Here is a 20,378-nt window from a genome sequence, read left to right as displayed (position 1 = left end):
CTTCCTCTCATTTGAAATTCAATTCGGTAAAAATAATCTATGACTTTACCAATAGGCTGTGCTTCAGACAAAATTACATTTTTCAAAAAAGTATGAAAGCGTTTGTCAAACATTCTGGCAACAGTCACTGGATTTGATTTCAACAAATTACATTTATCTGCCCATTCCAATTCTTCAATGTTTCTTTTATCACCTGTTTGACTTAACAATGTCGTCATTATTTCTTTCCAACGGAAGTCAGCACTTGAAAATGAAAGAAAGAATGTTGGCTTTCCAATCTGTCTAACCATTGCTATTACATCTTTCTGTGTAGCTTGCCAGTACGGTGGAGTTCCACGAATTTGTTTTAAAAATTTATAACCCCTATCAGATTTTAAAATTTCCTCAATTTTGTTAACATTTTTTAAATCGGATACAGTAACTTTACTAAAATCATCCTTTTTACTTGACCCTTTTCGCAATGCAATGGAAATACTTGATAAAATTTGTTGAAGTTCATATAAAGATTGAGCATAAAATATAAATTCTGTATTTTGTGCAAACCTGTTATCTATATGCATTAATCTATTGTGAAAATAACGTCCAAGTGTTATTTTAACATCTCTCGTATCATGGAATGTTGGTTGGCCTGTTGGAAATAACACTGGAAATGATTTTGCTTCATTGCTTTTATTACTTAACAATGCAATAGGACTATTATTTTCACACGGTGCACAACAAATTATGTCATTAAAATATTCATCAACCAAATTTTGTCGCCTGTCAACAGGTTGAAGACTTGTATCAAAGGTAGCACCACATAATCGGTCTTCTATTTCTTCTTCTTCTTCTTCATTATTTTCTATACATGTTTGATTTTCATCTACATTAGTATTTGTATTTTCGATGTTTTTTTCAGATAAATAATTGTGCCATTCTTCATTAATAGCTATATCAAAATAGCACTTGTTATGATCTTGTAGAAATCTAAGAGCTTGAATAACATTGGCAGTATTAACAAATTTATATTTGTAATAACCTTTGTAAGACAACTTTCGCTTCAATTTGACAGATATTAATTGATCATCAACCTGTGGTCTAGGCAGCATTTTAACAGTTTCAATAGTATTTGAAGGTACACATACAACAGGTCCATGTATTCCATGCTGTCCACCTTTAGGTAAATTCATTAATTTCATAAAAGGAATGTTCAATCCAATCAAATGCTGCTCTAAATTATTTAAACACATAAGCTCAGGAGGAATATCGTGTAGTTGTAAATTGTTTGAATTGGCTTCTGCAGGGACTTTCCCATTTAACAATTTCCTGTGGCATGTGAAACAAATCCATAAACGGCATCTTGGTGATTCGATAAATTGACAAGGTTTATTACATTCATTGTTGCAAATATGCAAATACTTTTCATTTATACAAGCCTTATTTTTGTACTTAGCTTTGGTACACTTCATAACTTGATCTTTGAATAACATTTTAAAGCATACACAACAAACATATTCAGGACCACGAGAAATTGTTTCCCTGAAATTTTCTAAAACAAACTCAAAATTACTGTTTTCTTTTTTCTTTTTTTCCCTATTTTTCATGTTTTTCTTCATAATATTTTTTCGGAACCCTTCATCACCATGATACTTTTCTGCAAATCTTTGCTTACACCTTTGCTTAATACTTTGACGAAATTTTAAATTACCTCGATATTTCTCTGCCAATTTTTGTTTACAGTTTTGTCGAAATTCCAAATTACTCCGATACTTATCTGCCAATTTTTGCGTAACGTTTTTTCTGAATTTTGAATTATTACGATACTTCGCTGCTAATTTTTGCTTCAAATTTTGTCTGAATTTTGAATCATTGTGATACTTTTCTGCATTTCTTTGTTTATTATTTTGTCTAGTTTTATGTCTAAATATTATATCATTATTGTATCTATTCTTCAATTTTTCTTTCAAATTTTGCGTAAATTTTTTATTACATTTATAATTTAACAGATTGTTGACTTGTTTGGTTGTTCGATAATCCAAATCAATATTGTAGTTATGTCTCGCTTTATGTCGTACTTTTATATTATATTCAGGTTCACATCTATACATTTTGTGTTGTCTTTCTCTGTTTTCCTTCCTTTTTTGAAATTTATAATCATCATCAGCATATCTTATTTGTTGTGCCTCTTTTACTTTACGTTTCTTTTCTTCTCTGTATACAGGATCACTTTGATATTTGTTTCTATTTTCATTTTTTTCTATTGAATTATCTTTTTTTTCTCTTCTTCTTTTCATTCTCTGACGATTCTTTTCTTTTTGCTTTCTATTTTCATAAGATATTTTTCTTTTCCTTCTCAATGTTTTTACTTCATTTCCAGAACAAAGTCCCTCAACAGTTTTACTCTTTTTGTGTTTTGGTTCTATGTCTTCAAATGTGTGTGACATTCTTTTCTCATTTGCTTTCGTTTCTGTGTTGTATAATTCGTTTGGGATGTCACATCCATATCAACTTGTCCTGTTGTTTTTTGAAAATTATTTTGACTGACATTGACAGATTCTACTACATTAAAATGCACATTCATGGTGTACAAAATATATATACCATTATTAGTTGTAACATCATCTATTCTTCCCGGCTTTTTAGCAGAAAACAATTGCCACGTCATATTCCTTAACTGATCTATATTCGTGACTAAATGTATTAATAAATAAGTCATCAGTTTCCAATAAATGATTAGTAATTGCTCTTCTTAAAAGTAAATGATTATCTTCAGTCCCAGAAATAATGTATGAAATTGCACGATAAAAACAATTACCATCACCTGTAATATTCATAATTTTAAGAGGATGTCCAATCTGACTAGCTCTGTTAATACCACAATTCCTATCGGTATGTTCACAATGAATGCCTACTTTATTACAAATGTTTTTCTTTTCTTCTTCTAAGATCGGAACAAATTTAAAATTCTCGTCAGGTCTTTTTCCATATTGAACATTAACAATTTCAATATCACTATCACTTTGCCATCCATTACTTGATGAGACATGACCTTCTTTATTATGTTTTTGGCCTTTAACTTTAGAATCAATATTCTTGTCTGGTAATCTTGTACTACATTTATGCTGATAAGACGTACTAGGTTCATCAACATCGACATTTCCCAAGTTGCTTTGTTCACAATTATTATCGAGCACAGAAGCGGAACATAAAATCATAGACTTATTTTCAATATTTACACCAGTCAGTTCAAACTCGGTGTCATGTAAATTACAGTTCATTGACCTTGCTAATCTTATACAATAATCGTACACACCTTGCCAAGATGCACTGTAAAGTAAAATACTCTGTCCATGTTCACTAACACAACCAAATCGATCTCTTGCATGTGGATCAAATATAAGAAATCCATTTACACGTTTGATAATAGAAAATGTGCTTCTGTTGAAATTCATAAAAAATGCATCATGTTGGTGTAATTCTTGTTTAACAGCTTGCTTTAATGATAAAGCTCCATATTCAGCCATAAATTCGAGATTCCCATCTATTATGCCAAACACTGATTCTTTGGGAGATATTACGAATGTGTTATCCAAAATATCCAATTCTTTCGGCAGTTCTGAAATCATCAAAAGGTCCTCGTGCATAGTGGAATCTTTCTGAATGTAACAGTACAACTCGTTTCCAAGAGTCAATATTGTATCAAGGTCTTTGGTGTAAAATTCATTTCCATTCCTCTTTGTAGAATAAAGAATAGCTACAAGACTATTTGCAACACACTGTTTACCACGTGCAAAGCCAAATCTATAATTCCCTTGATTAAAATTACCCTGTGCTACAGTTATATTTTCATTACTATTATATACTTGTAATTCATTTATTGATTGTGTTTTCTGCCTTTTTCGTGTATTTTTTTGTTTTGGTACATCATCGATTATCAATTCTTCCGAAAAATTATTTTTTGTTAAAACTTCAATATCCACATCGATAGTATGTTGGTCACATTTAGGTTTAGTATGGGACCTAATTTTTTCAGTCACTGCTTTTTTGCATCCGTCATCAATTATCAATACATCACTTTCCTCAAATTCACAACTTGCACATGTTTGATTTTTATGATCTGTACCATTACTATCAAATATTCTAATTCTTTCATTCATTTTGCTATTATTTTGTGCTTTCACATCGTCAGTCACTGTGTTGTCGTTTTCTACAGTACATTTCATTTTAAAATCCTCGTCAGTTTTCATTTCTGAATTGTCATTATTACCCATGTTCTTTAAAATAATATCTTCGCCAATCCGTTCCATAGTATCGCAATCATTCTTTAAATTCAGGTCCACATTACCTTGTGATTTTTTGTTATCAATCTTCTTAGTTTTGACAAAACGACCCTTGTTATTTCGTAAACGTTTCGAACCACCACCTGATTGTTGTTGTATTCCGTTTGTTACTTTTGTATTTTTCAAAACATCACACGTAGGCCTACCACTGTCGTCAATTATTGTTTGTGAATTTCCCAATACATTCGTTTTAGCATTTTCTTTGTTGTATTCTCTGTAAGTATTTGTATTCATATTCCATTCCATTTTGTTATTATTTCGTCTTTCATAGAAATCTTTTACACCTTTGCCAATATATTTTACACCTGGTTCTATACTTATACCATTTATAACCCGCTTTCTCCTTTTCTTATTTCCTCTGTTTTTACATCTTTTTTTCTGTTGTCGGTTCTTTTCTTTGATCTTACCCTCATCCAATCACTACCAAGTAAATCTTCACTTCCTGTTTGTTGACATTTTAATTTGGCATTATTACGTTTTTCTTTATTTTTCGTTAATTCTGGAAAGTCTGCAGTGACAGATTCATCAGGTTCTAGAATCGTATATCTATTGAAATGACAGGGAATACCTATTTCACCCAACATGTTATCAACAAAATTACTATTCCCACACATTGAACAAATCCAAATTACCCTGGAATTACATAGTTTGTCTTCAAAAACATCTCTTACACATTTCACATGAAAATATTGACTACAACAGTCACATGTTATGCAATTGTCGTCTGCTTTCACTTCAATATTACAGAAACCGCATGTATCATCAAACTCTGAAGTGACCTCTGTACCATAAGATAATATGTTTATGATATCATCAATTATTCCTTTAAATTCAGTTGTATCTTTCATAAATTCACAATTGACATTACCTGTATCATCATTTCTCTCGTCTTTGACATTCTCAGTTGAACAGCATTCATCAAGTAGGTCCAAGATGTCATTAACAACTATTTTAAATTCTGCTGTCTTATCCATAACTCCATTATTAACATTACCAGTTGTATTGACAAAAATCTGCTTTTTACTTGTAACTTCTTTATTCACATTCTTACACAAATAAATTATCATTGTAAAGATAATCAACAAAAAGATACCAACTACTGTTATGAATTCCATATCCATTATTCAAAATTTGTATAAGAAACAAATTTCTTCAAATTAATAAACTTTGTTTACAAATTAAATTAAAATGTATTCTGCAATTCCAATGAATATTACAATTAGGTTCTTTTTATCAATTCAAACTTCAAAAAAGAAATCCTTGCTACAACAAAATAAATTATTAAAAATTCCAAAAACAATTCAACTTTATATTGTCTTTTGTTTCTATGATTTTTAACTTTTGTCCTAATTTCTTTTCTCTTTGTCAATATTTTTTTTTGTCTGTTTTTTTCAATAGTTCGATTATACAATTTCACTGAATACAAAAATTAGCTTCTATTTAATATTGGCTTGATGAAATACTTTATATTAATTTAAACTTCTCTGTAATACTTGGTTATGCTAAATAGTTTCAGATTGTAATTTTTATTCTTTTTACAATTCTACTTAATAACAGATCCAAATAAAAGTGATCTTTAAATCTTCTTTAATTTATTCTTTTGTAATGAACTCTGTTTAATATTTATTTCTTTATAATAAGCTTCTGTTTTATTCTTCAAACTTTTGTTTGTATAATCAAAATTTGATTTTGCAAAAATGGTTTTCTAATAAACTTCTGTTTACTAGTTGTTTCCTTGCGATAAACTTGTGTTATCTTCAAGGTTTTACTGAATGTTTTACACTTTTGCTTTTGCAAAAATGGTTTTGTAATAAACTTTTGTTTATTGCAAAAATGGTTTTGTAATAAACTTTTGTTTATTGCAAAAATGGTTTTTTAATAAACTTTTGTTTATTAAGGTTTTACTGAATGTTTTAAAGATTGTTTACAGATAAATTGTACAGAAATATTCTTTGTTCGGTAACCCCTCGTAGATACTCTCTTCGGAGAGAAGGATCTTTTTCTAAAGATCCGGATCTCTTCTGAGATCCAGTGGGTTTATATAAGACAGTCACCTACAATAAAAGAAAAAAAAAAGAGTTAGTTATTAATTTTAAGATACACTGTACTAAGAATTCCAGTCAAAGAATTATATATTGAATCAGTAAATAAATCAGTGTATTTACAAATAGCTAAATAATATTATATACATCCCCCTTGTGGAATGTAACATGATCTATTGAGCCTAGCAAACCAAATTAGGACCAACTCACTACTAAATTCAGGATAGACCCATTTTATAAATTGTAAGTATATGCCTGGAGAAACTGACCACCACATTTATGTTAAAAAGGATGATTGTCCTAAATTTTTAAGTAAATTGTGATAATATATTTATGACTTTGGTTTATACAATATTATAACTAAATCACTATAGAAGATATTGTGACCTAAAAATATGTCAAAAATTCATTATATGGAATATGTCGGAAACAAATTCTTTCACCTTCACAATTTTTCAACTTCAAATCAACTTGTATTTTTTTTGCTTTTAATCAAATACTTGTATAAAATGATAATTCATATAAATTGTTATATTGTAATATTCAATAAAGTCCTAGTATAAACATATAATCTGAAAATAGGTTTATTTATTCAATGTTCTAATATAATAGAATTTTATACACAAAAATATTTGGTCACTCAGTATTGTAAATTTATAGACAACACATGTTTATCAATTAAGGGAGGGCATAAAGTAAGAAAAATATGTTTTTCCATTTTACAGATTATTTTCTAATACTCACAGCTGTAACTGACACTGTATATTTTCTGTACAACTACAATCTAAAAAATAAAAGGAAAATCATTAATAATGGCAATAAACAACATTATCACTTTTTCAAAATCAACATGCTTCTTAATCGAAAAATTAAGAAATTTCCTCAAAATGACTTTAGGTATGGGCTGGTTGATTGGGGTCTACATGTTGTCTCAATACTAATTTCATTTAATATCTAGTACCCCTTTCACACCAAAAGCAAAACTCCGGAGACACTCCGGAGACACCCCGGAGTTGACGCCCCGCTGTTTGGTGTGAAAGGTAAAATCAAGCAACTCCGGAGTTTAAAACTGCGGGGTTGAACAGCTGAACATTCTCCGGAGAGCGAACTGCGGGGACACCCCGGTGTTTTGGTGTGAAAGGTACCAACATCAAACTCCGGAGTGTTTCGGGTCAAAAGGTCATCCTCTAAGATCACTCATTGCTTTAGTTTTATTTCAAAATACTTTAAATATTTGTACAAAATATATAGCGGGTTTAAAAAATAATAAGTAGTATCAATAAAACATTATATTACTTCTGAGACTTTTGAAAGTAATTATTAAATTAAAAATATTGTTAATTAAAATTATTCTAATGATCGTCGCTATGTAAACAAAAAAAATAGAGGGCGACATTTACAATTTTATTTTATTAACCCCGGTGGCGCTAGGTTGGTGTGAAAGGGGTATCTCCGGAGTTTCTCGACGTTTTGAATGTTCATAAACCCCGGGGTGTCTCCGGAGACTCTCCGGAGTTTTGGTGTGAAAGGGGTATTATTCACAAACAATAAAATTAGAATAGAATTATGTAAATGTTTCATAATAGAAAATGCCTACAAAATAACAGGCAACAGTTCACAAAGTAAGGAAAAATATGTTTTCTCCGTTTAACAGATAATCTACTAATACTCACAGCTGTAGCTGACACTGTATATTTTTTACAATCTAAAAAAAAACAAGGAAAAACATTATTAACAACATTAACACTTTTTCCAAATCAAAATGCTTCTTAATCAATGTCTGAAAAATTAAGAAATTTCCTCAAAATGACTTTGGGTATGAGACAGCTGATTAGGGCTTACATGTTCTCTCAATGCTAATTTCATTTAATATTTTATTCACAAACCATAAAATCTGAATGATGTAAATGTTTCATAATAGAAAATGCCTACAAAATAACAGGCAACAGTTCACAAAGTAAGGAAAATATGTTTTCTCTGTTTAACAGATAATCTACTAATACTCACACAGCTGTAGCCGACACTGTATATGTTCTACAATCTAAGAAAAAACAAGGAAAACATTAATAATGGCAATAAACAACATTAACACTTTTTCCAAATCAACATGCTTCTTAATCGAGGTCTGAAAAATTAAGAAATTTCCTCAAAATGACTTTAGGTATGGGACGGTGGTTAGGGCCTACATGTTGTCTCAATGCTAATTTCATTTAATATTTTATTCACAAACCATAAAATCTGAATGATGTAAATGTTTCATAATAGAAAATGCCTACAAAATAAGAGGCAACAGTTCACAAAGTAAGGAAAATATGTTTTCTCCGTTTATCAGATAATCTACTAATACTCACAGCTGTAGCCGACACTGTATATGTTCTACAATCTAAAAAAAAACAAGGAAAAACATTAATAATGGCAATAAACAACATTAACACTGGGTATAAGACGACTGATTAGGGCCTACATGTTGTCTCAATGCTAATTTCATTTAATATTTTATTCACAAACAATAAAATCTGAATTATGTAAATGTTTCATAATAGTAAATGCCTACAAAATAACAGGCAACTCTTCACTCCCAATCATGAGGCCATTAATCATCTCTACAAATTATTTATTTTATGTACACTAGGCCTAGGCCTACTTTACTTACGATATTCTACTGTAGATACTATGAAATTGCTTAAAATTAACAATTTCTGCAAACAATAATGTACAAATGCACACTATAAATGCACAGGTACAACCTAAAAAGAAATTAAAAAATAGATACTAACTTGTATTAAACCACTAAAATGTATTGATTTAGGTCTATGCATAAAGTTAAAGGTTTCTATGATTGCAAATTGTTTAACATTAATTATTATTTTTAAAAAAACCAGTCCATCCATACAAATTGGTTATAAAATTGCCAGATAAATTAAAACTCTATAGGCCTATTTGTTCATATTTAACATACAAATCAGGCCATACACGTTCTCCTCTCCTTCGGAAGCCATTGACAAAAACGTCACTACGTTAATCATCTCTCTGAAAACAAGCCTCCCGTGTGTAACAAGTAGGCTTGGTGGCAGGCCCAGTCAGTCAGTACGTTGCAATTACAACTACAAATCAAACAATCCACATAATTTCTTACCTATTTCTTATACTAATCAAATTATAAACAACTTGAGTTTGATATTATTATTATTCGTTGACGAATAATATATAACAATATATAAAATTGTTGTAATTTTATCAGAGAGTGGCGACTCTAAATAAAAATCAACGTGGAGTTATCCAAGTCATGCATACAACAACAACACGTTCAACGTTGTCTTTTCTCTCCTTCCTTCCCCGGCCCCTCGATCAAATTTCACCACACAGTATGGCAAGCAATCTCCGCCAAAAATATCAATATTATTGTAACAAATAACGAAAATTAGTTTTCACGTATAGTCCAGTCAATCTACGATTTTTGGTGGACAAAATTGCAATAAATGATTTTATACACTTATTTGATAGATAAAAATACTATAAACGTCTTGTAAAAAGTCTACCAAAATCGGACAACAGAAAATGTGTATTTAAAGTAGAAAAGTGTCGAACTTTGTTTTTTGTTTTCTTGCGCGATGTGTTCAACGGTTTACCTAATTAGCATAAAATTCCTTGTCCCTGATTGGCTAATAGTCAGGTCATCTAGGTCACCACCTCTGTTTTGGTCATCGTTTTTGTTGTGTGTAAACACATGGGGACATGGCTGCTATTGGGTCGGGGCCTACTAACTAGAGCGTAGTCGTCGCTTTTTTGTTTATTTTCACTTGTTTATTAGGCATCTTTATAATTACGCCATCTGCTGCTAATGTAGTTTTCATTAGTATTTCAGTCATTTCAAGTCAGTGAGTTGATTTAGTATAAAAAAAATTGTAATGCAAACAAAAATGCCGAATAACTGGTGTATGCCTCTCTCTAGCCTAGACCTGTCTATTCTGGACTGTCACCCTCCTGATGTTGTGGTAGACTCTGACTAAACCTTTTTTCTAGGCCTAGGCCAACTTTTTAGGTTAGGCCTATTCCGTATGGGTAATTGATGCCAGCCAGAGATGCATTTCATATAGGATTGAATGTGATGAATCAATAAATAATAGCCTACTTACGTTATGGGCCACTCACTTGCACTACATTTTTAGACTAGCTAGGCCTACTACCACCGTTAGGCAATTGTGGGAGAGCCCTACTGTACACAGGTCAACATCTGAGACCGACTTTTATTTTAATTTAAATAAGTATATTATATATATAATTATTATTTATCCAAAGGCAAATTACTGAAAAAATGACAATGAGATAAAAAAAAAAGTGAAAAGCTAATAAATCAAAACGATGAAGTAAAACAGCCAGAAAAAATTAGCAGAGCTTTCGGGCAACACTAGCAAGTGAAGGAATTTTATTACAGTATATCTCCTTGGATAGCCCTTAAATAAATTGTAATATAAATTAATTTTGTTAACCCATGATTATTTTATTTTAATACTGTATAATTTAAGATCTAGCCCTATTACGAATACTGTATACGACATTGGACGACAAATAACACAAATTACATTTTGTAAAGTAATTTCTCAATATTTATTTTCATAAATACAGTAACTATAGTATATTGCACACATCATTTCTTTTTACATGCATTTACATGTACTACTGTATATGTATAAAATATTTCAGTCGTGCAATGTGCATTTTAATAATGGCAGTACTGTAGTTTTTACAGATGTACACAAAAATCATTTACCCGAACACTACTTATAAATTAACATGCTGCAGCTGGTCAGTGGCATTATTTTTCCAGTAGCCATATAAAATACTAGTCCAGTAAATAAACTCGACCCAGCCAGTTATTTTAATTTTTTTTTTGTAATTTGTACACATATTTAGTCTGAACATTAATATTTTCAACCAAATCTGATCATTCTCAAATACGTACAGGTACAAACTAGTCAACAAGATCTCATGAATAGATGTTGAATATAACATGCATAGCTCTTAAAAATATGAGATGTCGTGTTTACTTGAATTTTTTCATAACAGCATTACTGACACAAAATATGAGAAATTTAAAAGTAATTAGTAATAATATACACCAGTATTATATACTATACTATATATCATTTTAAATTACGGTACTTGAAACACAAGTATGTATTTCAACATTATTTGTACTGTACTATCATAAGAGATGGGAAGCTCAAATAATAAGTATAAGTACATTTATGTAAACATTTTTTATTACAAGAGACAGGAAACTCAAGTAATAAGTACAATAATTACACATATATTGAATAAAAGTTTATAATAATAATGAATGTATTTTTTCGTGAAGTGGAGAGAATATTTCATTCATTTAAAGATTGACTATTTTCTATTTAACTCTCTGCCCTGTTAAATATAAGTCAATCATTCTGAAATATTAATATCTCTATTCAATTCATAAACATTAATTATTTACTTTACAATAAAGTATAACAGTCAACACTACATCACCATTAATAAAACACTAATAACTTGCCAATAGTTCACTGAAACCATTGTCAAGGAACTGTTTTGATCATGCATGTATGTATCTTAAAATGTACACCATATTTTATGACCTTTACGTTTATGTAATTCTTCTGGCAATTTGTATGGACCACTGACCCCGCAACAGCATTGGGCTTCAATCCTCTTTGAACGCTCGCTGTATTCACACTATCTGCTCCTAAAATAGTAGTAACAAAATTATACAGTGAAAAACAAACTTTCATTTGTTTTTTTAGTTCATTGAAGATGAAAATGTATTAGAAAAAAAACATTAATGATGTATAATGCCAGAGAAAAATGTAACTAAACATACCTTTCTGTCTGATTGATACAGATTTATAACTCTTCTCATCAATTGTTTCTCTGCAAATGATGCAGTACAGTACTGCATTGTTTAATAGTAGTACAAGATATCTAAGGTAAATGAAATAGATATCACAACAAATGCATTAATAGAATATAATCTGTAGTTTACACAGAGGAAATGTATATCGCATAGGCCAGGCCCTACTAGGCCTAGGCCTAGTAGGTTTGATAAAAAATAAATAGGCCTAGGAGTATTAGTATTACTAGAGGCCTAGCCTCACTACTATACTATTTAAGTTACTAAAAAGTTGGCAACTCTTATATTAATTATATATACATTCCGGGGTTAAGAATAGTGCATAGCTGTGCCTACTACCTAGGCATATGCCCTATCTATTAGATCTAGACCATGGCCCGGTCGGGTAGGAGCGGCTGCCTGACCTTTTATTATTAGGCAGTATAAGCTAGCCTAGCTAAGCTTACCTAGGCCCTATTTTTGTGCTTAATTCATTAAAAAAATGAAGAGCGGTTGGCCCTAGGCCTATATAATAATATCCGAATTTTGTCTTTTCACGCCTAGTCAGAGTAGGCTGAAATGACAGTAAATTTAAGATCGTTTTTAGTATCATCCCCTATATCGGCGGTCTTCTTTTAGCTAGCTACATGGATGGGTAACGTGTGTAGGTGGTACACGACGACGAGCGGAGGCCTACATCATCAGTACACGCAAATTAGCGTGACGTAACGTTTTTCAACAACATCGCGAGTAGATCCCCGCTCCCTATGCTATATCTCTCTTTACGTATCTACTAAGACTAATTTACATTGCCGCATTCGTTTAAATAGTTAATGAAAGAGTAAATGTTGCTTTTAAAATTATGAATTATGAAAAAAAAATTAATAAATTACCTGATTACAAGATTTAAAGTCATTACTTGTTGTGGAATATCTGATTTTCCGTCGTAACAACAACACAGCACAAAACTTATTCGACCAATCAGAGACAACAATTTCTGACAATATTACTACGCCGAATACGAAGATATTTTAATGAAATAGTGCTATGATTTATTGTCTTTTTATCACCTTTCCAGTTGTCCGATTTTGGTAGACTTTTTGTATGTTTTTTATCGTAAAATTAACTTCAAGTTGAATATAAAAAATCTTTTGTTGCAATTTTGTCTACTTTTGGGAGTTGAAACTGTAGATTGACTGGACTAGTAGACCTTTGAATTTCTACGTGTATATTACACGTTGCGTTTGCGCGGATAACCTAACTCGTCCGTAGTGACGAGTTCAAATCTAGTTGGTTATCCGCACTTGGCGGATAACCCCTTGTTATTGTCAGGATCTTTTTTTTTTTTCTTTCTTATTCTTCTTTCTTTCCCAGAATTTTGTTGCGCGTGTATCTCTAAATCTTCTCAACATAACAGTGTATAACTTTATCAAAAGATTGACCTCTATCTGAAGATGTCGTAATAAGGTTTTCAATCCCGTGCAAGTGGCGCAGCGTAAGTTACGCGCAATTTTATGAATTTCGCGTATTTAACATAGGTTAAAAACCAAAAGTCATTTTGTATTGACACTTGGTGAAAATTTAAGTCATATCAAGGGCAAACTTTCTATGGATTAAAAACTGCATGTTTCAAACAAAGTTACGCGCACACGCGCGTTTAAAATTTCAAAATGCGAAAAATCAATTTCTAATCAACTTTCTATGCGTTTCATGTCATTTTGAGCATGTCAAAAATTCCCATGCGCGCGCAAATTTTTACGCGCACGGTGCGCACGTAACGTTAAAACATGCTTTTTTCGCGTGATTTATGTTTTTCCAGCCATTTCTAGTAATTTTACCAACTTTTAAACAATTTCGAATTAAAATCACGTCATACGAGCACGTGGAATTAGATAATGTACGCGCGTTTTTGATGAAAAAGTTCAAAAATTCGTCAAAATTATGCCTTTTTTTAAACAGTCATAGATTCTAAACTACATGGTTAATTTTATTTTTTATTACATATTCTGAAAGTAGATGAGTTGTAGATATCAATCATGCATCGATATGGCTAACCCGACATTGTGACGTCATCGTATGGCCACTCGAATATAAAATAGAGGATTTTTGTCTCTTTCGTCATAGCTCATCACATTTAATAGAGCGCATCTCCACTTATCGGTATTCCATTTCCCGTTATTTTTTTATATTGTCTAGGTCAATCAATTACCTATCGCATGATTTACCAGTTTTTAAAATTGTGATGACGTCATCATGTTCAAAAGCGTCAATAACTTTGGTCACTTTTTTTCATCTATTCTGAACTGTATGTAGTACGTATACAGTATAGTGTTATGCTTAATATATTTAGACGTAACACAAAATAGAGAGCGCACTAAAATTGTTCCAATGGCATAATCGTTTTTCTGTGCGCAATATTCTAACGTATGACGTGCACGTGCAGTTTGCGTGGCGGATAACCCGAATTCGTCAAAGTGACGAGTTCAAATCTAGTTTTTTTTTCTATGTTCTTCTTTCTTTCCACGAATTTTGTTGCACGCATATCTCTAATTCTGGCATACATAAGATTGTATAACTTTCTCATAAGATTGACCTATAGCTGTAGATGTGCAGCCAAGCTTTTCGACGATTTCGGAGTTGCGCAGCGTAAGTTACGCACGATTTTATGAATTTCAATGATTGATCATAGATTAAAAACCAAAAGTCATTTTGTATTGAAACTTGGTGAAAATTTAAGTCATATCAAGCGCAAACTTTCTATGGATTAAAAATGGCAGGTTGCGCAGAAAGTTACGCGCGCACGCGCGTTTAAAATTTCAAATTGCAAAAAATCCATTTCTAATCAACTTTCTACGCGTTTCATGTCATTTTGAGCATTTCAAAAATTCCCACGCGTGCGCAATATTTTTACGCGCGCGTGCGCACGTAGGGCAAAAACATGTTTTTTTTGCTTGATTTTTGTTTTTTCAGCCTTTTCTAGTAATTTTACCAACTTTCAAACAATTTCGACTTAAAATCACGTCATACGAGCACGTAGAATTGAACAATTTGCGCGCGTTTTTTATAAACAATTTCAAAAATTTGTCAAAATTATACCTTTTTTTAAACAGTCATAGATTATAAACTACATGGTCAATTTTATTTTTTTTTACATATTCTGAAAGTAGATGAGTTGTAGATGTAGAATCATGCATCCATTTGGCTAACCGGACATTGTGACGTCATCGTATGGCCACTCCAATATCAAATATAGGATTTTTGTCTCTTTCGTCATAGCTCATCACATTTAATAGAGCGCATCTCTACTTATCCATATTCCATTTTCCTCAATTTTGTAATATTGTCTAGGTCAATCAATTATCTTTTACATGATTTACCATTTTTAAAATTGTGATGACGTCATCATGTTCAAAAGCGTCAATAACTTTGGTAACTTATTTTCACCTATTCTGCACTGTATGTAGTACGTATACAGTATATAGTGTATACCGTATATACTCAGACGTGAAGCAAAATAGAGGGCACACTAACACTTTTTCTGTGCGCAATATTCTAACTTATGTCGTGCGCGTGGCTTTTGCGCTGCGGATAACCTAACTCGTCCGTAGTGACGAGTTCAAATCTAGTTGGTTATCCGCACTTGGCGGATAACCCCTTGTTATTGTCAGGATCTTTTTTTTTTTTTTTTTTCTTTTTTTTCTATTTTCTTCTTTCTTTCCACGAATTTTGTTGCACGCATATCTCTAATTATGGCCAACATAAGATTGTGTAACTTTGTCATAATATTGACCTGTAGCGGTAGATGTGCAGGACGTTTAGTTTTTTGACTTTAGAGTCGCGCAACGTGACTTACGCGCCATTTTATGAATTTCAATGATTGATAATAGATTAAAAACTAGAAGTCATTTTGTTTTGAAACTTAGTGAAAATTTAAGTCATATCAAGCGCAAACTTTCTATGGATTAAAAATGGCATGTTTCACAGAAAGTTACGTGCGCACGCGCGTTTAAAATTTCAAATTGAGAAAAATCCATTTCTAATCAACTTTCTACGCGTTTCATGTCATTTTGAGCATTTCAAAAATTCCCACGCGTGCGCAATATTTTTACGCGCGCGTGCGCACGTAGGGCAAAAACATGTTTTTTTTGCTTGATTTTTGTTTTTTCAGCCTTTTCTAGTAATTTTACCAACTTTCAAACAATTTCGACTTAAAATCACGTCATACGAGCACGTAGAATTGAACAATTTGCGCGCGTTTTTGATAAACAATTTCAAAAATTTGTCAAAATTATACCTTTTTTTAAACAGTCATAAATTCTAAACTACATGGTCAATTTTATTTTTTTTTACATATTCTGAAAGTAGATGAGTTGTAGATATAGAATCATGCATCCATTTGGCTAACCGGACATTGTGACGTCATCGTATGGCCACTCCAATATCAAATATAGGATTTTTGTCTCTTTCGTCATAGCTCATCACATTTAATAGAGCGCATCTCTACTTATCCATATTCCATTTTCCTCAATTTTGTAATATTGTCTAGGTCAATCAATTATCTTTTACATGATTTACCATTTTTAAAATTGTGATGACGTCATCATGTTCAAAAGCGTCAATAACTTTGGTCACTTATTTTCACCTATTCTGCACTGTATGTAGTACGTATACAGTATATAGTGTATACCGTATATACTTAGACGTGAAGCAAAATAGAGGGCACACTAACACTTTTTCAATGGCATAATCGTTTTTCTGCGCGCAATATTCTAACTTATGTCGTGCGCGTGGCTTTTGCGCTGCGGATAACCTAACTCGTCCGTAGTGACGAGTTCAAATCTAGTTCATCTTTATTCTTCTTTCTTTCCCGGAATTTTGTTGCAGCTATATCTCAAATATTTGTAGACATAACTTTTTATAACTTAGTCATAAGATTGACCTGTAGCTGTAGATGTGCAGGAAACTTCGTTATAAGACGTTAGAGTCGCGCAGCGTAAGTTACGCGCGATTTTATGAATTTCAATGATTGATCGTAGATTATAAACCAAAAGTCATTTTGTATTGACACTTAGTGAAAATTTAAGTCATATCAAGGGCAAACTTTCTATGGATTAAAAATGGCATGTTTCACAAAAAGTTACGCGCGCACGCGCATTTAAAATTTCAAAATGCGCAAAATTAATTTCTAATCAACTTTCTACGCTGATCATGATATTTTAAGCATGTCAAAAATTCCCACGCGCGCGAAAAAAATTACGCGTAAGGTGCGCACGGAGCATGAAAATCATGTGTTTTTCACTTGAATTATGATTTTACAGTCTTTCCTAGTCATTTAAAAAAAGATTGACATCATTTCAAAATAAAATGACGTCATATGAACACGTTGATTTAGACCATTTACGCGCGTTTTAGTTGCAAAAGTGACAAAAGTTCATTACATTTAAACGAAAGCGCATCTCTCTTTTACGTGCCCAAAATTCTTCAAATTTGTATTAATGTAATTATTTAGATAATTATCTTCTAAATTGTTATCTTTATATGCCAATTTGATGACGTCATCGTGTTAATAATTGGATTTAAAAGATGGGTCTTGTAATTTCGTCTATGCTACACTGTATATAACATATACAGTTTATTCTGTAAATACTGTAATATGCTGTATGCTACATAATAGGTACAATTCAGCACTGTAAACATATTTATTTCATCTCATAGGATGGCATAATAATTGTCAAGGTTCATATAGTTAAGTATGTGCATGTTGCGTTTGCGCGGATAACCCGAACTCGTCAAAGTGACGAGTTCAAATCTAGTTTTTCTGTATTATTCTTTCTTTCTGTCAATTTTGTGTCTCGCGTATCTCAAAAACTTGTAAACAAAACATTTTATAACTTTGTCAACATGTGGGCATTCACGTGAAATTGTGCACCTCCTATTGTGAATGACGTCAGAATTGCGCAACGTGATTTACGCGCGTTTTAACGAATTTCGCGTATTTAACATAGGTCGAAAACCATATAGCAATTTAAATTGAAACTTAACAAAAGTTTAATTTAAATCTTGCGCTAACTGACTGTGGAAAAAAAATGGCATGTTTCACACGAAGTTACGCGCGCACGGGCGTTTAAAATTTAAAAATGCGAAAAATCAATTTCTAATCAACTTTCTACGAGTTTCATGTCATTTTGAGCATGTCAAAAATTCCCACGCGCGCGCATATTTTTACTCGCACGGTGCGCACGTAGCGTTGAAAATAAAAAATTTTCGCGTGATTCATGTTTTTCCAGTCTTTTCTAGTAATTTTACCAACTTTTGAACAATTTTGACTTAAAATTACGTCATACGGGCACATCCAATTGGATAATTTACGTGCGTTTTTGATGAAAAAGTTCAAAAATTTGTCAAAATTCGTCAAAATTATGCCTTTTTTTAAACATTCATAGATTCTAAACTACAAGGTGAACTTTTTTTTAATTATATATTCTGGAAGTTGATGAGTTGTAGATAGGGAATCATCCATTAATATGGCTAATCGGACATTATAACGTCATCGTATGGCCACGCGAATATAAAATATAGGATTTTTATATCTTTCGTCATAGCGCATCACATTTAATAGAGCGCATCTCCACTTATCCATTTTTTATTTTCACCCCGATTTTGATATTTTCTTGGTGAATGAACTATCTTTCGCATGAGTTAAAAATATTTTAATTTTTATGACGTCATCATGTCTAAAAATGTAAATAACGTACTATTTTCATCTTTACAGTAACTTTCAATCTGTTATAGCTCGTCAGAATAAAACGTAATAATCATGATTAAAACGTTTTCTGGAAGCTATTGAATTGTAGATACGAATTCATGTAAACATTTTGCCAATCGGATGTTGTGACGTCATCATATGGCCAGTTGAATAAAAAAAGTCGTATTTTCATATTTTGCGTAATAGTTCATCACATTTAAAAGGGTGCGCATCTATATTTTACGTATTCAAATTTCTTCTACACGTTTATATGTTGTTCCTGAGATAATTTCCTTCTGAAATTGCTATCTAAGTGTTTCATTTTGATACCGTCGCCATGTTAAAAATTGGAATAAATGGCGGGTCCCGTAATTTCACCTATTCTACACTGTATGTAATATGTATACAGATTATACTGTTTGCATGTATATACTACTGTATAGGACACAAAATTGACAGAATTCAGCACTAACAGCATATCATATTCTTCAGTTCTTGTCATAATGCCATAATCTTTATCTGTGTGCAATATTCCAACGTATGACGTGCACGTGGCGTTTGTCGTGGTGCGGATAACTAACTCGTCAATGTGACGAGTTTCATGTCTAGTCTTTGTTCTTCTTTCTTTCCCGGAATTTTGTTGCACGCATATCTCTCACCCTTGTCAACATAAGATTGTATAACTTTGTCATAAGATTGATCTGTAGCTGTAGATGTGCAGGAAACTTCGTTATATGACGTTAGAGTCGCGTAGCGTAAGTTACGCGCGATTTTATGAATTTCAATGTTTGGTCATAGATTATAAACCAAAAGTCATTTTGTATTGACACTTGGTGAAAATTTAAGTCATATCAAGGGCAAACTTTCTATGGATTAAAAATGGCATGTTTAACAAGAAGTTACGTGCGCACGCGCATTTAAAGTTTCAAAATGCGCAAAATTAATTTCTAATCAATTTTCTACGCTGATCATGATATTTTGAGCATGTCAAAAATTCCCGCGCGCGCGAAAAAGTTTACGCGTATGGTGCGCACGGAGCATGAAAATCATGTTTTTTCACTTGAATTATGATTTTCCAGCCTTTCCTAGTCATTTTAAAAAAGATTGACATCATTTCAAATTAAAATGACGTCATACGAACACGTTGATTTATACCATTTGCGCGCGTTTTAGTTGCAAAAGTGACAAAATATTGTCAAAATTTTGCCTATTTTTAATCTATTATAGCTCCTCAGGATCATCCACGACCCCCAATTTTTTTAATTTAATATGTAAGCAGATATGTTGTAGATATAAATTCATGCAGAATCTTTACCACTCGGATGTTATGACGTCATCGTATGGCCACACGAATGTAAAATATAGAATTTTTTACTCTTTCGTTATTGCTCATC

General features: G+C 31.9%; 2 long non-coding RNA genes across 2 annotated transcripts in view; both read right to left on the bottom strand.

Annotated features, from left to right (window-relative positions):
* Nucleotides 1–9,081, bottom strand: part of LOC144842959 (uncharacterized) — a 73,287-nt gene extending 64,206 nt beyond the window's left edge. Inside the window, exon 1 of the long non-coding RNA XR_013612203.1 lies at nucleotides 9,015–9,081. This is a non-coding gene — a long non-coding RNA (uncharacterized LOC144842959). The remainder of the gene's footprint in view (nucleotides 1–9,014) is intronic.
* LOC144842960 (uncharacterized) lies at nucleotides 6,275–8,769 on the bottom strand. Its single transcript, XR_013612205.1, has 3 exons — nucleotides 8,371–8,769; nucleotides 7,106–7,145; nucleotides 6,275–6,373 (listed from the first exon to the last, which is right to left on the bottom strand). It is a non-coding gene; the product is annotated as an uncharacterized LOC144842960 (long non-coding RNA).
* Nucleotides 9,082–20,378: the final 11,297 nt, after the last annotated feature.

Source organism: Antedon bifida, chromosome 5 (genome assembly GCF_963402885.1).
Source record: "Antedon bifida chromosome 5, ecAntBifi1.1, whole genome shotgun sequence".
Taxonomy (NCBI): domain Eukaryota; kingdom Metazoa; phylum Echinodermata; class Crinoidea; order Comatulida; family Antedonidae; genus Antedon; species Antedon bifida.
Note: the sequence above shows the minus strand (reverse complement) of the source record. Positions and strands in the feature narration are given on the sequence as shown.